This window comes from Aquarana catesbeiana, linkage group LG12, assembly GCF_042186555.1.
Source record: "Aquarana catesbeiana isolate 2022-GZ linkage group LG12, ASM4218655v1, whole genome shotgun sequence".
Taxonomy (NCBI): domain Eukaryota; kingdom Metazoa; phylum Chordata; class Amphibia; order Anura; family Ranidae; genus Aquarana; species Aquarana catesbeiana.
Genome location: NC_133335.1, coordinates 43,464,891 through 43,482,841, shown reverse-complemented (window position 1 = coordinate 43,482,841; position 17,951 = coordinate 43,464,891).

Below are 17,951 nucleotides of genomic sequence, written 5' to 3'. Positions count from 1 at the left end.
CCTTGTTAGGGAGAGTCACCTCTCCATTTCCTATGTTTATTCTTATCACTGAAAGTGAGAGAATTTCACAAATTTTGAGTTGTCCCCAGAACAATAATAAAGAGGAAATCTTCCAATGAGGACACTAGTTCTGGTGACCCTTGGTGACAACCAGGGATTCTTTTACTTTAGAAGGATTTCCTCTTACTTCCTGTTTTGGCTGAGATGAGAAGTGAAGGGAAATCTCCCCTAAAGGACACAAATGCGAAAAAAAAACTGACAGAGGTTACAACTAAAAATTGCCTTTAGTTCTCTTTTAAATGTCTTCTGGCCCTACTTCTCCTGTAACAGGTGTGCACTTTTGCACACCTATGACCCAGATTCAGCCAACAGCGGGCTAAAGCTCACTGTCAGCTGACATCAGCTCTGGAGGGATCTTGACTCAGTCCAGGTTTTGGAGGGATCTTGACTGTAATGTGGGGATCCACGTAGATGCCTGAGCAGCAGTTGGCTCAGCCTCTCAGCACACCGCTAAGACAGCCACTCCTGCCCCCTCCACAGCCCTGTGCTTCACTGAGCACTGGAGGGGCAGAGCACAGAGCAATGACTGAAATTCTTTGATTGCTCAGTTCTTGGTCTTAGAGGTGGCGGGGTATAGATGCAGTATCAGACAGATGCTGCACTCACCAAGTATAAATGAGTATGATTTTTTTTTGTTTTAATCCCACACTTCTCTTTTAACTATGATCCCTGTTTTGTGCAAAAGGTGTATTACTTCTATAAATATATAAAGGACAGTTTTAGATCTTATAAGGCGCTAAAAATTAAATGGAGAAAGTGGAAATAGTATACAGCTCTGTATGTAAAAAAGGATTTTTTGGTTAGGACAGTAGTTATTTGTCATGAAGCCACATAGAAAAATCATTAACGTGTTCCCTGTCTCTTTAACCTGCATCTAAAGGGCAATTTCTCTATTGATGCAGATTACAAATTTATAATACATTTCCCAAACTATATATTCAATGATACTGCAACTCATATAGTTACATAGTTAGGCTGAAATAAAGACTCAAGACCACCACATTGGCCTTGCACCAATCCAATGGTACCATGTGAGTCATGAAAGAGGCTCTAAAAATTAGAAACAATGACTTTGAAATAACAGAGCTCAACTCTTTGAGGACACATGGGTGTAATGCCGCGTACACACGGTCGGACTTTTCGTCTACAAAAGTCCAACGGACGCTGACGGACTAAAGCTGGCTGGTAATCCGATCGTGTGTGGGCTTCTCCGGACTTTCAACGGACTTTTTTAGCCTCAAATCCGACGGACTTTAGATTTGAAACATGCTTCAAATCTTTACGTCGTAAGTACGACGGACCCCGAAATCCGCTCGTCTGTGTGCTAGTCCGACGGACAAAAACCCATGCTAGGGCAGCTATTGGCTACTGGCTATGAACTTCCTTATTTTAGTCCGGTGTACGTCATCACGTACGAATCCGTCGGACTTTTGTGTGGTCGTGTGTAGGCAAGTCCGTTCGTAAGAAAGTCTGCCGCAAGTCCGCCGAAGGTACGTCGGAAGTCTGTTGGACAGGCTGTCGGACTTTTGTAGACGAAAAGTCCGACCGTGTGTACGCGGCATAAGTCATCTGTCCTGGTGTTTTATTCAACTCGAATTAATCATTGTATTGCAAGCAGTTGTGGACCCCAGTGCTTCGGGGCATGATCTGATGTAGCTATGATTACATACTTGTTTATGATACTGATTATTGACTGATTAATTTTTAATTTAATAAAGTTGACACTTCACCATTACCTTTAAATTAAGGTTTTGTTCATAAGCTACAAATAACAATTGTCAGCAAAATGTACCCTTTAGATTGGCGGGACTGTATTATTAAAATGCAACAAAGCATTTTTGTGTGGACCTTGTAAGCAGTTGTGTCTGTCAGTGTACGTACAGACCTACAGATGTCGATATATGTAAAGAGTGTGTTGTGGCAGCTCCTAGTGTAATCTGGTTCCTGGATGATGACAGCTTGTCAAGTTTGTTGGATACTATTTGGTCTTTATTGATCCTCCATCTAAGATAGGTTCTCAAACCCTGGCTAATTAGCCAATTATAGCACATATAGCACTATCAGCTATATTTGTATCCTGCCTCTTCCGATCATACAACCTTTTATCATTTTATCCCCTTCATTTATTGCCCTATCCTTTTCTGCCTGTTTCATTATTTCACTGTCTTGTCGTGTTTGATCAACCACCAGGCCTTGTCCCTTTTTTATCACATTGCCTCTTCAATCCTCTCAGCCCTTAATTTTTTTAACCAGGCTCCCCAAGCAACTTCTTCATGCTGTAACAGTAGATGTCAACATTTTCGATGGGTCTTTCTTATCGTGTCATCCCAGAGTAGTGTACGATGTCAGACAGAAGGATAGTTAGAAGTCCACATGTCACATAGCTCCAGGCACTGAAGACTCAGAAATGTGTACATTACATCACACATCCTATCCCATGTAAATTCACTCATGTATTAGAGCTTCTGCTTATATCACTGTGAAAAACCAGATCCTCTGGAGATAACTTTTCCCAATAGGTTAAACCTGCAGCATCTTTGCTTAATCTGCAGAAATGAAGAGTTTGGCCAAGATGTTCAATCCTAAATAATGATTTGGTAGTATGCACTGATCTGCTGTGATTGTTTGTCTTCTAATGGACATATTTACAGTATAATCAATCTGATCATGTCAGTGATGTCACTGTGTACTTCATATATAGATTTCTATTCTATAAATGATAAACAAATACATGACTGGGGGAGGTGGAAGGGGGATAGAAGGGACAGCTGCCATGGGCACTGTTTATTTGTGTTAGGGAAGGGGGCTGCAAAGTAGCAGCCTGTAGTAGAGTATGTTCAACTGAGCTGAAAGCCCTCCCTTACCCCTTCTTTTCTTTACTGACCTGTCTTGCTGCCTGGGGACTGCCCCACCTGACGAGAGGAGCCCAAGCAGAGGCACGGTGATGTCTCAGGTATTAATATCTATTTATTGCACCACTTAGGGGGTGTGGTCTGCACCAGGTACTAGCACTCTGGGGGTGCCAGCCACAATCTTTTTCTTTTTTTTTTGCACCTTTAAACCCTCAGACAGGCTGTAGTGGTAATTTCAAAGATCCCAGCTGCAGATGACGAACAGGGACGTCCACATTAGGGGATAGGGGGAGTGGGGCATGCTGAGAATATGCCTAGGTCCCCCTTGCTAGTACAGAGGCTGCCTGTCACAGGCACAGCTCCATGCACTTCGACAATACAGGCTTAGTCTAGGGCAGTGATGGCGAACCTTGGCACCCCTGATGTTTTCAAACTACATTTCCCATGATGCTCAACTACACTGCAGAGTGCATGAGCATCGTGGGAAATTTAGTTCCAAAACATCTGGGGTGCCAAGGTTCGCCATAACTGGACTAGGGGATGTCTTTTTTAAACATCAGCTTCTCACCGATCTTCTCTAAGTAGCCTTTCCTGGAGGTAACAGGGGATGGCTAATATATCTAGGACTCTATAAGAGCAGTCCCAGTCCATATAGTATCTTCTGGCACTTAGTTAATTTCTAGCACTTGCACGTCCAAACATCCACAGCAAGGTCTTTACTCACAATGTCCCAGGAGCTGTCTGCCACCCAGCATCCACATATATTTCCTCAGTGAGGGCAACAAAGCTTCTTCTCAAGACCAGGACTCCAGGATAATGCTCTCTAGAAAATAATCCCTTAGCAATCTTCTTCAGGCCCTTAGCCCACCATCACAAAGAGAGAGAGGCGCCTCTGGGTGTAGACTTTAAAAACAGTTTTATTCATAAATCTTGTGTCAATCACACTCACATTTGGAAGATCGTCAAAAGGCATGTAAATGTGGAATATCCATCAAGGGGGTATCATCAGGTCAGGTCGGTCATTAAACTCCTGTCTGCTGGCTGCTCTGCCTGCGTGTGGAAGGACACTGCTGTGATGTTTAAGCCGGCCGCAATAACAACAGAGGACCAGAATGAGGCTCGGAGCGCAGGTGGATGGCGGGCGAGGAGAAATTACGTCACTGGCAAGCAACGCGTTTCCTGGGTGTACAGGCTGCAGTGACGTGACTGCCGCGCCCCTCATCAAGCATCTCAGCCCACCATCTGCTATGGCAGTGGCAATTTCTTGTCTCACTAGCTATCTCCCAGCTGCTAAATATTCATACTGTACATTTGACTCTCCCAGCCCTATATTCTGGAATCTTCCCCCAGAAGTAGGTGGGAGAATCAAACACTCAGGAAACCCTGACCAGACAAAAACAATACATTACTGCTCCACTGACTGCAGCAAAGTCACAAACGAAATTTAACCTAGCAGCCTAACTAGAGGAGGGTACTACAGGCATCTTCTCCATGAGCACTGGGTGACCTTGTCCCTGCAAATTCCCCCCCCCCCTCTTTCTGTTATTTAGGGCCAGTTCACACATCATGCCGTGCCATGCTTTTTTTTTCTGCATCAAAAAATCTTAGAAAGTAGGTTATATGGGTTCCAATGGCATGGTTATCACCAGCACAGTACATTCCAGTGCTTTTCCTTTCCAGAAAAGGGGTACAACATGCAGCTTTCTTCTTGCACACAACTGTACTGGAACGCACTAAAAAGCATTAAAAAAACACTGAACCCCAGTACAGGAAAAAGAAGAAAAAATTTCAACTGGAATGCATCTTGAAACACATACAAAATGCACTGGAATTCATCAAAAAGCATTAAAAATCCACATGCAGAAACGCATCCGGAACATATCTGGAGGACAGTTTCGTGCTGTGAACTGGCCCAAATGAAATTCTGACTATTCCATTTGAGTATCACATGACAAATCGAACATAACACTATATATATGTGTGACTTAAAGCAAACATGTGCTTTCCCTATTCAGGGCAGAGTAGCAGGCTTATTTTAGTCCATTCCAACCCAAGCAGCATCTAAAGATAATGGATAAAAAAGTCTTCATTAGCATACTTGTTCTGGGTTTGTGGCTCAAAGCTATGAGGTAAGGGAGTCAGCATGACAACCAGGCAACTAGCATTAGAATTTTTTAAAGTGTTTGTAAACCCAAGACATGATTGCTTTTTCAGTGCTTGCACTGACCATTGTCTACCCTTGTAGAAAGACCTGTTGCTTCTGGACCTGTTGCCTCTTCCTGGTATTGGTCACAGTACTAACCACAGGGTCCTATTCTCGTGGCAGTGCTGCTGTCTGTCCGCTGGGCACCAGTAGAAAAAGGATCTTTACCAGCACACCCTTGTATTGTAATAATCTTGTCCTTTATTCACACAAAGCAACAGGCATCACAAGGTGAGATTTTGGGACCTCACTGGATCCCTTTTTAAAGAGTAACTTTTGTTGAGAAAATAAATATTCCCCTCTGGGTGATCTATGGACATTGCAGGGATTTTAACAAACTTTGTTGCAGATTCCTACCTTTTGTTTTTCTGAAGAAATCACAGTTTGTTTCTCTGTGCCCCTGTGGGAGTCTAATGGGCGTGGTTTTATAATTATCAACCAGCTGCTGCAGCTGTAGGGCTCTAATGAGGAAAACTGGTGGGTTTGCATCCCTGTAGATGTGAATTCCTATTGGGAGTATCTTACCAAAATTTAAATTTTTTTGTTGCAGTGGATGCCAAAAATCTGACTTGTATCTTAGTGTAGACTTCTGGGAAAATCAGTGAACCAATCACACAAGCAGGAAATGATGTTTCTTGGGGGTGCTCTGTACACATTCTGTGTACAGAACACCTCCAGGTAGCCATAATGCATTGCATTTTACATAAAATGACAGCAGCTGCAGATTGAAAAGGAAACTTAATGTTTAATAACATTCAATTACAATATGATTGTATATGCTATATTATTATTTTTTTTGCAAATTATTTTTCTATGAAAGTGGAGTTACACTTTAAGGGAGGCATTGACCAAACCGCCCAAGGTGTTCGACAGTTGCTCCTGTAGGAGTACCACTGTCAACCCATAAGGGCAGTCTCAGAAACTATGAAATCAGGCCGAGACAGAAGTACAGTTAAATCACGCTTGTTTAATGATAAAATTAAAAAGAACAAATGTAGTCAAAACATAGCCAAAGTTCAGTAAACGGACCGGAGAGTCAGCCAAGCCAGAAGTCAGGGATCAATGTAGTGGAACAGCAAGCAGGATCTGGAGCAGAAGGGATGTCAGCAAAGCAAGTTTTAAACAGGATCGCAGGAGATAGTTTCTGTGATGTTTCACCAAGGCGAAGGCAGAGCTCCTCTGGACTGGACGGCTTTAGTAGGCAGGACTGACGAGCAGGATATCATCAACAGCTGAGTAACTGTGGAGAGATAGGAGCTGGCAATTAGCCGACAGCTGAGCGCCCAGCTCAGAGAAGGAGGGGCTGAGGCCAGCCCTGACAGGCAGAAAGTTGCAGTGTGGGTCATAGCTATGTCGGTGAGCTCCTAAAGGAAAGCCTTCACCCACAACCCCAGGAGCTCAGCTTAGCAAGAAAGACAGCGCTCTTATGACTTTTGTAAAATAAGGCTCAAAAAGGTATTTGGGACATTTACAATATTATCGAAATTATACGGCTGTGAATACTTTGCTTAGTTGCATAGGATTTACATAAGCTTGAATAAGACTTAGGCAGAGCTCTCTTCAAACTAATTGAGGAATGTGTCCTCACACATGACTGTAAAAATACAACTATTTGATGCCCTCTGATTGCCCCTTACAGGCGGACAGTTCATATGATTGTCCAGTTCATCTTTGGATCCTGTATCCCCTTCAACCCCAAAACCTATCTTTTGGGATCCCCCTAACCCCGTAAACATTTTCTAAAACCTCTAAAAAAAACTCAGAGCGCAGGTGTTAACCTTGGTGAGGTGCTTAGTTGCACTCAAGTGGAAGAAACAGAAACCTCCCCCCCGGTTGACTTGCATACCAGGATCCGAGATGTGAAGAGGATGGAATACATACCTGCTTCTCTAAATGACTCCTTAGATGCCCACAACCAGGTCTGGGAACTGTGGGACCTTTTCGAAACTCCCCCTACTTAATCTATGCCCTGCAGGTGCAGATTTATGTTCTACGCAGAGTACACAGTGATGGATGCCTCCGGTCTTGGTTGGATGACATGACAAGTGGACGTTCTATTCTTCCTTTCTCATTTTCTTCCCCCCTCTCTTATCCCCTTCTCCTTTCTTCTACTCTGCTTTCCTTTTATAGTGGTACAGAGTACATTTGGAGGTTGATTTACTAAAACTAGAGAGTGCAAAATCTAGTGCATCCCTGCATAGAAACCAATCAACTTCCAGGTTTTATTGTCTAAGCTTAATTGAACAAGCTGAAGTTAGAAGCTGATTGGCTACCATGCACAGCTGTGCCAGATTTTGCACTCTCCAGTGTTCGCAAATCAATCTAGTTGAGCTTCTAGATAGAGGGAGGAATACGACCTGTGCATCTATTTTCTCCTTCCCTTAAAGAGGAGTTCCACCTAAGAAAAATATTAAAAGTCAGCAGCTACAAATACTGTAGCTGCTGACTTTTAAATTAAGGACACTTACCTGTCCAGGGAGCCTGCGATGTCCTCACCCGAAGCCAACCTGTCCCTCGGCTCCCGGGTGGAGGCGACAGGAATCTTAAGTAAGGGAATCAGGAAGTAAAGCCTTGCGGCTTCACAGCCTGGTTCCCTAATGCGCATGCGCAAGTCGCACTGCGCGTTCTGAGTGGTTCCTGCTGTCTTTTGGGACCTGTGTGCCTCCCAGAAGACAGCGGGAGGGCGGACATGGCGTAAGTCGCTGCAGATGCTGCAGCGATCTTTTGCCGGAAGTGGGAGCAAATACCTGTATTAGACAGGTATCTACTCCCCCCTGAAAGGTACCAAATGTGACACCGGAGGGGGGGAGGAATCCGGACAGCGGAAGTTCAATTTTTGGATGGAACTCCGCTTTAATGTTGATAATGTTTATGATTTCAACTGGGTAAAACCAGCCTGGCAGATAAGGTATTGTTTGCACGAGCTCAAGGTTTAGTCGCTCAACATTTTGTTTGATATTTTATACCATGAAACCTCTGTACTATTCTACTTTGATTGTCTGGTACCTCTTTTTCTTTATTTGTGATAAAACTATTAAAAATTTTCAAAAAGAAAAAAACTATTTGGTCATAATTGAATATTATGTGTTTTTTGTTTTTTTTGTGCATCTTTAGTAGTGGATAGGTATAATTGTGTTGAAATGTTGCCCTCTGGTGGACCAGACGTTTGACTATTTCCCCAACAAAGACAATACCTAGACTATAGAAATTCACAATGTGAAAATACGTGGCATGGTTCACGTTTTGACAAATAAACAAGTACGCTATTGATGTGATAAAGGACAAATATTCAGTCTGCTCTCATTGCCTGATTTGGTAGAACACTGCTTCTGTATACTCATGCCAGCTTATTTAAGTGAAGTGTGCCCCCATCCCTTTATTTTCATTCAGCCCACACTCTCCTGTCAGCACCGAATGTCTGGTGCTAGGGTTTTCACTACTGGCTGTAACAAAATGATCGCTGTACCTCATCCTCCATTCAAAATCGGCCTTGCATTCTTTTCACAGAATGCAAGGCGGTATGTACTTGGAGGAGAGGATTGTGATGTTCAAAAGGTATAAATAAGATGTACAGATATACAGTTGAAAAAAAATCCTAAGTAAAGATAGCTATGAAAAAGATTGTGGCACTGCAAAGACAAACAGAAATTATTATTATTATTATACGAGATTTATATAGCGCCAACAGTTTATGCAGCGCTTTACAATGTATAAGGGGGACAACACAATTACAGTACAGTTCAATACAAAAGGTACAGGAGGGCCCTGCTCATAGAGCTTACATTCTAAAGGGAGAAGGTGGTGGTACAAAAGGTAATAGCTGCAAAGAATGATTTGATGGGGGTGGCTCAGGGACATTTATGTGGGTGTGGGATAGGCTTCCCTGAATAAATGAGTTTTCAGGGATCTCCTAAAGGTGGACAGGGTAGGGGCTGATCGAACATACTGGGGCAGGGAATTCCAGAGGATGGGAGAGGCTCTGGAGAAGTCCTGAAGGCGAACATGGGAGGAGGTAACAAGGGAGCTAGAGAGCAGGAGGCCCTGGGAGGAGCGGAGGGGGCGATTTGGGCGATATCTGCAGATGAGGTTGGTGATATAGATGGGGGCGATGTTGTGAATGGCCTTGTATGTTATGGTTAGCATTTTGAATTTTACACGGTGGGGTAGGGGAAGCCAGTGAAGGGATTGGCAGAGAGGAGAAATTAGTAAAATTTGAATGTCATTTGAATGTTCCTTTTAACAGCCTGCAAAGCAGATTGACAAAACAGTAATGTGGGTCAGGAATTTACACTGTGCTCAGATTCATCAAGATTAAACTTCCTATATAAAGGCTTCTTACAGATGCCAAACGTGAACCAGATGTGGACAGTAATCATCAGACCGAATATCCAGAGGTCAAGATTAAAACTCAGATGGTAAGGTCATTTGCTTTATATCAGCAGTAGCCAGTTTGATTTAGTAACATTGTGCTAGCGAGGATCTCCAAACTACGGCCCTCCAGCTGTTGCAGAACTACACGTCCCATGAGGCATTGTAAAACGCTGACATTCACAGACATGACTAGGCATGATGGGAATTGTAGTACCGGAACAACTGGAGGGCCACAGTTTGGAGACCCCTAGAGGAACAAACACATATCTTTGGTTGGCTGCTGCCAGGAGCATTCCACAATATATCTTCTGTTGGGGGAAACTATCACCAACTCACCCCCTCTCTGGCAGCTGTCTGTTAAAGCTGCGGTAGGGGGCAGTGCGGTGGGCAATTCAGTGCATCACACAGCTCCTTTTCTTTCACTGAACTTTATTTGAAGTGTATAAAAGTACACTTCATTCAAATCACTGTACAGCAGTGTGCTGCTGTACAGTGACACATAATCCTGTATGGTATGCTGCAATAAAGTGCAGCATGTCTACATTTTAATCGCAGCTTACTGCAGAGTGGCTCTGGGCTGAATTGCAGTGTGAATGAGAGACACAGAAATCAACTGTTTTCTGTGTGTCCTTGTGGTGACAATGCAGTAAAACGCCGGTCACCCCACATAATTTGAATTCAGCCTAAACCTCTTGCTGGTTTCCACTTCATTAAAAGAGAGTATAGGATTATGTTTTTATCCAATAATCATACTTACCTAGGTGGATGCAGAAACAGTCCAATGCCCCGCCGCCTCTTCACTGAGCCACGGACATCGCAAATGGCTCACTGCTCTCACCTCCCCGAGCGGAGAGCTGCTGACTGTCAATCAGCAGCTCTCCTGATCTGCTCCTCCACGCTCATGTAGAGGCCCCCTCCTCAAGAAGGCACATGTACAGTCATGCCGATGAGCATCTGAATGATTCACAGAAGGATTAGGAGAAAGTGCTGTGGTCAGATGAGAAAAAAAGAGCTCTTTGGCATTAACTCGACTCACCGTGTTTGGAGGAAGAAAAATACTGACAATGACCCTAAGAGCACATCCCTACAGTCAAGCACGGAGGTGGAAACATTATGCTTTTGGGCTGTTTCTCTGCTAAAGGTACAGGCTGACTTTTCCGCATTGATGGGCCATTGAACGGGGCATGGTGTTGTAAAATCTTGCATGAGAACCTTGTTCCCTCAGCCAGACCACTGAATATGGGTCGTGGATGGGTCTTCCAGCATGACAATGACCCAAAACATACCGATTTGTAAAGAAGAGTGGACCAAAATCCCTCCTGAGATGTGTGCAAACCTGGTCACTAACTACAATAAAAGTATTACCTTTGTGCTTGCCAACGAGGACTTCTCCACCAAGTACTAAGTCATGGTTTGCTTGGGGATCAAATACTTTTTTTACTCACTGATCTGCAACTTAAATTTATAGCATTTGTTTTATGGTTTTTTTTTTTCTGAATTTTTGGTTGATATTCTTTCTCTATCATTTAAAATACACTTATGGGCAAGTGGGCAAACTTACAAGATCTGCAGGGGAACAAATAATTATTTTTCCCACTGTATGTCCCAGTTTACATTGGTGCCATAGCCACTGCCCTAGGTTTCCTATTTCAGGGTGGCTAATTTCTCTTGTAGCATTCTTTGGAGTCACCTTCAGGGGCAGTCCGTGCATTGTGGGCGCACGGGTGCCGCCCCCCCGTCCATGCGCCCGGCCCCTTTCAGGACGCTGGACGCATGGATTCCTATGGCGGAGACGGGAGGGAGTGATACTTTTTTGAAGCACCTGATTAAAGCCAGAGGCTCTAATAGGCTTCAAAATAGGGTGGGCTCGGGGTGCAGAGAGTGCGCCCTAATCCCACCCAATTGTGTGATGATAACGAATGAATTTTCACTATTTTCACACTAACTCTCCTCCCTGCCAATCAGGGAGGTAGGTCGTCAGACCTGTTTCCCAATTGGCCAAAGCGCCAGGGAATCCTATTGGATGCCTGGCGCTTAGGAAGAGGTGGCACAGAGGAGACACGAGGACGGACATCAGGACTGGTGGTAAAGGACCACCTTCGGGGGGGGGGGGGTTCTGTCAGAGAGCCGCGAGCAGGGGGGGGGCCATCAGAGCCGCAAGGGGGGTCGGTGGGCACAGTGGCTGCATATACTGGGCACAATTGGCTACATTTGACGGGCACAGTGAGGCTGCATATGATGGGCACAAGTGGCTGCATTTGATGGACACAATTGCTGCATATGATGGGCACAAGTGGGTGCAAATGATGGGCACAAGTGGCTGCATTTGATTGGCACAAGTGGCTGCATTTGATGGGCACAAATGGCTGCATTTGATGGGAACAAGTGGCTGCATTCGATGGGAACAAGTGGCTGCATTTGATGGGCACAAGTGGCTGCATATGGAGGGCACAAGTGGCTGCATTTGACGGGCACAAATGGCTGCATTTGACAGGCACAAGTGGCTGCATATGATGGGCACAGTGGCTGCATTTGATGGGTACAATGGATGCATATGATGGGCACAATGGCTGCATATGATGGGCACAAATGGCTGCATATGATGGGCACAAATGGCTGCATATGATGGGTACAAGTGGCTGCATATGGTGGGCACAAGTGGCTGCATTTGATGGGCACAAGTGGCTGCATTTGATGGACACAATGACTGCATATGATGGGCATAAGTTACTGCATATACTGGGCACAAATGGCTGTATATGATGGGCACAAGTGGCTGCATATGATGGGCACAAGTGGCTGCATATGGTGGGCACAAGTGGCTGCATTTGATGGGCACAAGTGGCTGCATATGATGGGCACAAGTGGCTGCATTTGATGGACACAATGGCTGCATATGATGGGCATAAGTGACTGCATATACTGGGCACAAATGGCTGTATATGATGGGCACAATGGCTGCATATGATGGGCACAAGTGGCTGCATATGATGGGCACAAGTGGCTGCATTTGACGGGCACAAGTGGTTGCATATACTGGGCACAAGTGGCTGCGTTTGATGGGCACAAGTGGCACTTAGGAAGAGGTGGCACAGAGGAGACATGAGGATGGACATCAGGACTGGCGGTAAGTGACCACCTGCGCGGGGGTTCTGTCAGAGAGCCACGAGCGGAGGGCGTCAGAGCCGTGAGTGGGGGGGCCATCAGAGCCGTGAGTGGGGGTCGATACGCACAGTGGCTGCGTATACTGGGCACAAGTGGCTGCATTTTATGGGCACAGTGAGGCTGCATATGATGGGCACAGGTAGCTGCATTGGATGGTCACAAGTGGCTGCATTTGATGGGCACAAGTGGCTGTATGTGATGGGCACAGTGGTGCATATGATGGGCACAAGTGGCTGCATATGATGGGCACAAATGGCTGCATATACTGGGCACAAGTGGATGCATTTGATGTGCACAATGGCTGCATATGATGGGCACAAGTGGCTGCATATGATGGGCACAAGTGGCTGCATTTGACGGACACAAGTGGCTGCATTTGATGGGCACAATGGCTGCATTTGATGGGCATAATGGCTGCATATGATGGGCACAAGTGGCTGCATTGGACGGGCACAGTGGCTGCATATGATGGGCACAGTGGCTGCGTTTGATGGGCACAATGAGGCTGCAATTGATGAGCACAGTGAGGCTGCAATTGATGGGGGGTTCAGTATTTTTTAGTTTGTTTGCGCCCTCCAAAAATTTTGAGCACCAGCCGCCACTGGCTCACCTTTGCATGCAGGGACTAGAACTGTCACTGTGTGAATCAACAGGAACACAGAGCTTCCTAGCCTAGGATGGGAAAGCACTCCCCTGTTTCTTCCTTCCTTCTCCAAGCCAACAGATTGTCTCTTGACTGCACTGTCCACTCTTTCAGTGAAGCAGCACTGAGAGAGCAAGCAGCATTGAAAGCTGTAAACTGCAAGTGCTGGGGTAAGAATTTTAACAAATAGTTTACTGGGGAATGTTTATTCTATTGGGCTCAGTGTGCTAACCTAAAAACGCTGAAGTTTAAAACTACTTAAAGGCATAGTTCCCCTTTTCCAAAAACTGCCTGATAAGGGGAGCCTATAGATAAAAACAAGCTGTGCAGCTTTGACCAAAGTTGAATAATGCCCTTGCTATAGGTGTAGGCCATTTACGAGTCTCATGAAGCCTGACTGGAAAACTCCAAAGAAGTTGCTAAGGAAATTGCTAAGAGAGGCCCAGCTCTTACTGTTCTCCTTCGCCCTCACTGGAGGGAGCTCTTTCTCTGATTTAAATCCACTCACATGCGCTTTCTCTCCCCTGGTGCAGTAGCTCAGAGTTCAGCGTTTGAGAGCTCACTCCTGTGATGGTGGAGGTGAGCAGTAACAGCTGGGCCCCTCTTAGCAACATCCTGGGAGTTTTTCAGTCAGGATTTGGAGGTATGTAAATGGCCTACACCAGTGATGGTGAACCTTGGCACCCCAGATGTTTTGGAACTACATTTCCCATGATGCTCAACTACACTGCAGAGTGCATGAGCATCATGGGAAATGTAGTTCCAAAACATCTGGGGTGCCAAGGCTCACCATCACTGGCCTACACCTATAGCAAGCTGCACAGTTTGGTTTTATATACAGATGCCCCTTATCTGCATAGGCAGTTTTTATTTTGGTAAAGGTGAACTAACCCTTTAGTTGTTTCACATAATATTTTACAGTACTATTCTGGGCACATTTGCTCTATTTATTCTGAAACCAACATTGTCGAAGCCAGCATTCCATTCAGTAGCATTCCCCTCTGCTGGTGTTCCCTGCTCACGTTCCTCGTTACTCCTTTGGTCGCTCCCTGCCTTCCACTGTGTAGTGTTATGGCTGGAGGAGGCTGGGGCAGGTGTATCCTGGCTGTTGTTGATATGTCGCCCAGAGGTTCAGTCTGTCCTTGACTCAGGGCGGTCACTGAAAGACAAGGAGAAATATCTGTGTGCAGTCTTTGGCTCAGAGCTGGGAATGCCAGACAGTCCCTGGGAAGTTGGTGTGTCACTGCTTACACTCTCAGCCAGCACACTCTCCTTCTATCAATCTTTCCTCTGCACATCATATTTGTCTGCTTTGTGCATCTCCCTTCCGTCTCCTCTCCCCTCAGCTCGTGCTTTTTCCATTCTGATGCAGCTGAATGGAAACACGAGGACGCCCTTCTCAGGGCAGCTTATGGCTTGTTCACACGCTATCGCTACTGTCAGCTGTCAATATCTAATCGAGGCCTCTGAATGTTATTTATGAGAAGAAGGCAAATGTGCCACCAAGCAGAAAATAGTGCAGATCAAAGCTAGTCCTCATTTACTGATATTTTGGTATTAGACACATGCTGATGGGTTGGATCACCCATAGCTCCCAATTGTCCCTGATTTCGAGGGACTGTCCCTGATTTGGAACGAAGTCCCTCTTTCCCTCATTCCTCCTAATGTGTCCCTCATTTTGGGGTGATCTATATAGTTGTATAAAAATTAACTTTTTATTTTTCAAAAAGTGTTTCTCAATGCTAAACCTTTTATCCAAAATTCTAAATGGCTGCATTTGTAAATGTCAAAAGCCAGTATAATAGTAGTGGTAAAAAAAGCATTTGTGGGTTTAACTATTTTTTTTGTATAATTTTTCTTTAAGGGGGCGTGGTAGAGGATTTGTTCTATGCCTACATACTTATGCTAATAGTCCCTCGTTCCCATATCAAAAAGTTGGAAGGTATGGTACTGGACCGCTTGTGTGTTAATAATAGTAGGATCTCCCTGTTGAAGTCTCCAGGTCTCCCCAGTCCATGGAACCTCACCCATCTCAGTGATCCTGCTGAAGGTTTGAGCTTAAAGTGACGCTAAGCTATATCCTATTTTCAAAAACATCTTCCATACACAATTAATGACCCTGTAATCCATTTTTCATTAAATAACTTCTTACTGTGTTTTCTGCCTCCCTATAATATCCTTCATGAGCTACCAAACCTCGTTATCTCCCCGCTTGCTTACGTTTATTTGAAATAGGCAGTGCCCATAAGTTGTGGTTACATGCAATGCTTAAAGGGATTGTAAACCCTCGTGTTTTTTCACCTTAATGTATCCTATGCATTAAGGTGAAAAAACACCTATCAGTGACCAGCCCCTTATTTTACTTACCTGAACCCTCAAACTTGACCCACGGGGACTCGCTGTCTCTCTGCCCGGGGTTCTCAGCTGTTGATTAGATAGATTGATAGCAGCGCAGCCATTGGCTCTCGCTGCTGTCAATCAAATCCATTGACGCGAGCGCTGGGGGCGGGGCAGAGTCCTGCATTCAGCTTCTATGGACGTCGAATGCTGGACTCGGGGGCGCGCCCGCAAGGTAATCCCCTCGGGGAAGCGCTTCTCCGAGGGGGTTATCAGATGTGGGGAGGAGCCGCGAGAGCCGCCAGGGGACCCCAGAAGAGCAGGTTCGGGGCCACTCTGTGCAAAACAAGCTGCACAGTGGAGGTAAGTATGATATGTTTGTTATTTTATTTATTTTTTTAAAATTTTACCTTCACGATCACTTTAAGGTCCCTTTCACCCGAGTGCCTTTGGTAAGTGGAATACGCTTGCTCAGCGGGGGATCTCTCCCCTGAGCAGGCAGATGACGGGTTTGTGTCTGCTCCGCTATGCAGAGTGGACACTGACACAGTCCCGCTCTCCTCTATGAGGCAATCGAATGGAAATGGACCGCTTGTCTGTTTCCATCCGTTCCACCAGATGGAAGGGGTATAGGACCACCATCTGTCTGTTTTTGGCGGGCAGGATCGGATCGGATGGCGACGGGTGTCGGTGGACATGTGTCAACTGCAATCCGCCAGATGGAAGGGGTATAGGACCACCATCTGTCTGTTTTTGGCGGGCAGGATCAGATCGGATGGTGGCGGGTGTCAGTGGACATGCATCCACTGACACCCACCATTTCACAGAAGAAACGTGTGAAAGGGGTCTTATGCGCGCTACAACCCCTGGCAAAAAGTATGGAATCACCACTCTTGGAAAATGTTCATTCTATTGTTTAATTGTGTAGAAAAAAACTAATCACAGACATGCCTCAAAACTATTTTCATTTAACATTCCAACCTTCTGGCTTTAAGAAACACTTAAAAAATAAAGAAAAATGTAAACAATTGCAACTGTTTTTGCTGATGAAGCAGAGGAAAAAAATATGGAATCACTCAATTCTGAGGAAAATATTATGGAATTATGAAAAAAAAACACTACAGTACACAACTAGTATTTTGTTGTACCATCTCTGGCTTTTTTATAACAGCTTAAATTCTCTGAGGCATGGATTTTATTATCGACAAACAGTATTCATCATCTATCCGGCTCCAACGTCCTCTTATTGCAGTTGCCAGACCAGCTTTGCAGGTTGGAGCCTTGTCATGGACTATTTTCTTTCATTTCCACCATAGATTTTCAATTGGATTGAGGACTATTTGCAGGCCATGCCATTGACATTATGGGGTTGATTTGCTAAAGGCAAAAAGACTGTGCACTTTGCAAGGTGCAGTTGCACCAGAGCTTAGTAAATGAGCAGAAGCTCTGCCGACTTCAATCATCCAATCATGTGCACGCAAAAACGCAACTTTTTTTTATTTTTCTTGCACGTGATTGGGCACTCTTTACAAAGTGAAGCCTTACCTCATTTACTAAGCTTTGGAGCAACTGCACTTTACAAAGTGCACAGTCTATTTGCCTTTAGTAAATCAACCCCCATATGTCTTTCTTGAAGGAAAGCTATTTGCAGCTTTTGCCCTATGGCAAGATGCATTATCATCCTGAAAAATTATGTCATCATCACCAGATATCCTTTCAATTGATAGAATAAGAAAAGTGTCCAAAATCTCAATATGAACTTTTGCATTTATTGTTGATTTAATGACTGTCCACCCCCCTTGTACCTTTACCTGACATGCAACCCCATATCAGCAATGATTGCCGAAATTTGCATGTTTTCTTCAGGCAGTCGTCTTCATACATTTTATTGGAACGGCACCAAACAAAAGTTTCAGCATCATCACGCTGCCCTATGCAAATTCGTGATTCATCACTAAATATCGCTTTCATCCAGTCATCCACAATCCATGATTCCATACTTTTTGCTAGGGGTTGTATAAATCCATTACTGTAGTCTATCTCGGGGCAAGCAAAAGAGTATGGCTATGCTTCTACTTAAGTGGGACCATGCAGAATCCTCTAATGCCACGTACACACGACCGGACTTTAAGGCATACTTGGTCCGGCAGACCGGAGTCCGTCGGACAATTCGATTGTGTGTGGGCTCCAGCGGACTTTTTTTCCCCAAAAGTTCGACGGACCTAGAAATGAAACATGTTTCAAATCTTTCTGACGGACTCGAGTCCGGGAGAAAAATCCGCTCGTCTCTATGCTAGTCCGACCCACAAAAACCGACACT